Source organism: Diabrotica undecimpunctata, chromosome 6 (assembly GCF_040954645.1).
Source record: "Diabrotica undecimpunctata isolate CICGRU chromosome 6, icDiaUnde3, whole genome shotgun sequence".
Classification (NCBI taxonomy): domain Eukaryota; kingdom Metazoa; phylum Arthropoda; class Insecta; order Coleoptera; family Chrysomelidae; genus Diabrotica; species Diabrotica undecimpunctata.
This window is the reverse complement of record NC_092808.1, coordinates 75,398,867-75,403,245: the sequence shown is the minus strand read 5'-3', so window position 1 is coordinate 75,403,245 and position 4,379 is coordinate 75,398,867.

Here is a 4,379-nt window from a genome sequence, read left to right as displayed (position 1 = left end):
AAGTTTAAGTACATTTTTGTGGTATCGATATCTACATAATCTTTATCTGAGGGGAAAATTTATTTCTTCTAGTTTTTGCTATACTGACATCGTTAATAAATTACATTCAGTGTCTAACTTTCCCTTTTGTTAAAAATATATGGCGAATTCAGGCCAATATAGTTGGATATATCACCCTGTCAAGTGTCAAAATATCGATGAAATTTGATATAAATGGGTAACATTATATAAACAGTTCTCTAAGTACCCATATACGTGGCATATCAGTAGGTTATAATTTCGGTCACGGGGCTCTAGGCACAATGGATGGGGACTCGTTGTCAGTTGTCACTACTTGCTAGGGGGATCATTGATAGAACATGGGAATTTTAATATTGTTGATTCTTGCAGACATTTGTTAAAAAGTATGTTTAAATAAATATATTGAACACAATGAAATATTATTACTTGGCACAGTGTAGTGGAAATTAAATGAAAATTATGAAAGCAACGTTACCAAATCCGAAGGGAATGTGGCCGAAAATTTTAAACGATTTAAGCAAAGTTTTGAAATATATCTGATGGCATCAGGAAAAAGTGGTAAAATTGCTGAAGTTAAGGTAGCAATTTTACTTAATTTGTTTGGAGAAGAAGGCATTGAGATTTATAACAGTTTGGAAGAAACAGAGGTCCAACAAGGAAAGCTAGCAGATGTATTGGAAGTATTTAAGTCTTATGTCACCCCTAAATAAAACATGGTTTATGAAAGATATTTGTTTTATAAGCCCATTCAACAAGAAGGAGAGCCTTTTGACAACTTTTTAACAGATTTAAAAAATAAAGTATGAAATTGTGAGTTTGGAGTTGAAGCATTTTGAATGGTAAGAGATAGAATAGTATCAGGCACCAATAGTAAGGATGCACAACAAAGCATATTAAAAACAATTCATTTAGATCTGACCAAAGCTATTGAAATATGTAAAATGCATAAAGTATCCCAAACTCAAATAAAAGAAGTTCAGAACAGCTTAGAAAAGGTGAAAATTGAATTAATTAGAAGTAAAGTCAAGCAGGGGCATAATTCAGTCCAAATAGTCAGGGGTGCAAGTTCTTCTAGAGGTGAATTTAACTGCAGAAACTGTGTGAGGGTCCATGGACCAAGGAGGTGTCCAGCATATGGAAAAACGTGTAGAACGTATGGTAAATATGGACACTTTGATAAAGTGTGTTATCAGGGTAGGTTAGTAAGAGAGGTACAAGTGAAAGAGAGTGAAAGTAATGAAGTAGACGATTCATGATTTCATCAATTACTGTTAATGAAATTAAGAATAAACATAATAAGACTGGATGGAAAATTTAAAAATTAATAACGTTGATATACCTTTTAAAATAGATACAGGGGTACAGGTTAACATTTTACCCAAGGTTTTTGTTGAAAAAGTTTGCAAAATTAATGAGTTAAAAGAAACTAAAGTGGTACTTGATACATATGGTGGTTTTAAGATCCTTCCTTTGGGTATAATAAAACTTGTCTGTAAATATAAAAATATTGATCATTTACTTATTAGATTTTGTTGTTGTAAAGGAAAGATCAACACCTATATTGGGTTTAAAAATTGATAACATAACACTGCATTCTAAAGAAAAATTTGTAGAAATGAATAGGGATGTTTTTTCAGGTTTAGGTAAATTTAATAAAAAATGTAGTTTAAAGCTTAAAGAAAATACAGTGCCAGTGGCTAGGCCACCTCGTAGAGTCCCACTTACGATTAAGCCTAAACTTAACAATCAACTAAGTGATCTTGAAAAGCGAGGAATCATAGCAAAGGTTGATGTCCTACGCAGTGGCTTAGTAACCTGGTAATCGTTAAGAAAACTGATAAATCATTGCGTATCTGCCTAGATATTCGTGACCTGAACAAGGCATTGGAAATGGACTTTTGAATAATACCTACTGTTGATGAGATTTATTCAATATTACAGGGTAAGTCATTTTTTACAGTTCTAGATGTTAAGGAGGGTTTTTACAAAGTAGAATTGGATGGGCAATCCAGTAATTTATGTGCTTTTGGCACTATATTTGGCACATATAAATTTGGCCTTAACATAGCACCTGAATACTTCCAGAAATTAAATTCTGAAAATTTGCAGATATTCCAGTCTAGTCTCTTGTATAGTATACTTCGATGATGTATTAATTTGTGGTGAGGCAATAGAAGAGGAATAGAAGAGAACAGAAAAAAGAATAGATGCCTTTGAGATGTATATATACAGACGAATATTGAGAATACCATGAGTACAAAGAGTTACTAATGTTGAGGTACTTCATCGCACGTGTAAACAAAAAGAATTACTAAGAATAATCAAAGAGAGGAAAATGCAATACTTGGGTTATGTGTAGAGAGGTGAAAGATACGAATTACTTTAAGTTATACTAGAAGGAAAAGTACAGGGCGAAAAATCAGTAGAAAGACGCCAGAACTCGTGGCTGAAAGACTTAAGGAGATGGTTTGGCCGCTTATCCGCAGAGATCGTTCGCGCAGTAGTGTTCGAAACTACAATTGCCATTTGGATCGCCAACCTTCGAAAGGAGACGGCGACATGAGAAAAATATAGGAGCATATTAATACACTATATAAGGTGTTAGATAGAGCTAGAGAACTAAATGTGAAATTTAACCCAAACAAAATACAATATTGCGTTGAAAGTGTTAGATACTTGGGTCATATCTTTGAGATAAAGATGGGATGAGAGCTGACAACAAAAAAAAAACGGGTGTGGCAGTCCAGTGGGACTGCCGGTAGAAGTTATACTTCTATACACGCGTTCGCCGTTAAAAATGTATATAGCAGTCAATCTGCACAATCATTACATGTGTAATGCTATAGGTAAGAGAGAGCAGAAAGAGAAAAATAATTAGTTATATAGGTATATGGTGCATCGTTTGCTGTATATAAACATTTGACCTGTAATAAGAGTACCTATAGTAAATGAAGGATTGTATCAATATTTTAATGAAAATATATATTTTTATTTTTATATATGTATAAAAGGAGTTGAATGCAAAAAAAAATTTACACATACTCTGCAGTAAAATTCATTGTTTATTTTGTTATTACTATAAAAATTACAATACAATAAATACACTGCAACATAATTCAATAAAATATTACAATATAAATTAAAATGTATTATTCATAAGTATTTAAAACTTTCAATATACATAACTTACTTTACGAAGATAAAAATAAACAACCAACAACTCGGATTATGTTGTAAATTTTTATTTTAAAATTTATGTTTTTTGCGTATATTACATATATTTAATAAGATTAACGTGAGGTTTTTAAATATTTCAAAAATAAAAAAGGAAATTCATAATTGGGATTCGAACTCACAACCACCAGCATATGAACCAAACACGTAAAGGATTTGCCAATTATTGGCATGACACTAACGACTTTCAAAATTGACAGTTCTCGGTAAACAGTGATTATTTTGAAATACAAAAGCCTAAAATAATTATAAACGTTTAATTTTAAATCATACAAAACATATCACATAAATAATAATATTAATACATATTATATTAGATATAATATTATATATATATATATATATATATATATATATATATATATATATATATATATATATATATATATATATAAATTACTTAGTTCTCGGGAAGAACCGCGTTGAGAATTTATTACTAGACGTTTCCCCTATTACTAGCACCCATTTTGGAGCCATTATCAAGAGTGATACGGTTCGGTTCGAGTTCGGGGTCTCAATCTGCCTAGTCCCCTCACTCGAGACGTACCAGTATCGTGTTCTATATTGCAAGAACTGTCTCTCGGCACTGAGGTCTCACTCTGCCTACTCCTCAGTGTCGAGTGACAACCGGTCTTACCCTGTGTGGCTGCTTTTATACTCGTTGTATGCGCGGGAACGGTATGCGCTGACGTGGTCTGAACTGACGTGGCCTGAGCGATGTGGGCGGGAGGTCGCTGAAGCAGGGGTCGCCATGTTGCTGGCAATCGTTTCGCGTCATCGCGCGTGTTCAAGCTGTTAGGCCGTTTTTCGATTTCGATAGATTCACGAACGATTCTCTATTTTAAGGAGCGGATGGGGGCGATGGTTTTTGCTTTTTCGAAATCTATTTTGTGGCCTGTTTGAATATGATGTTGGGCTAGGGCTGAAGTAGTATCGGAATGTTTGACAGATATAGAATGTTCGTATATACGGTTATGGATTCGTCGGTTTGTCGTCCGATGTATGTACGTGGGCAACTGGAACAGGGTATCTCGTAGACACCATGGTCTTCATTAGGGATTTGGTCTTTTGCGGATCTGACGAGATTGGACAACTTGAAGTGAGTAGTGAAGATGGTTTTGATA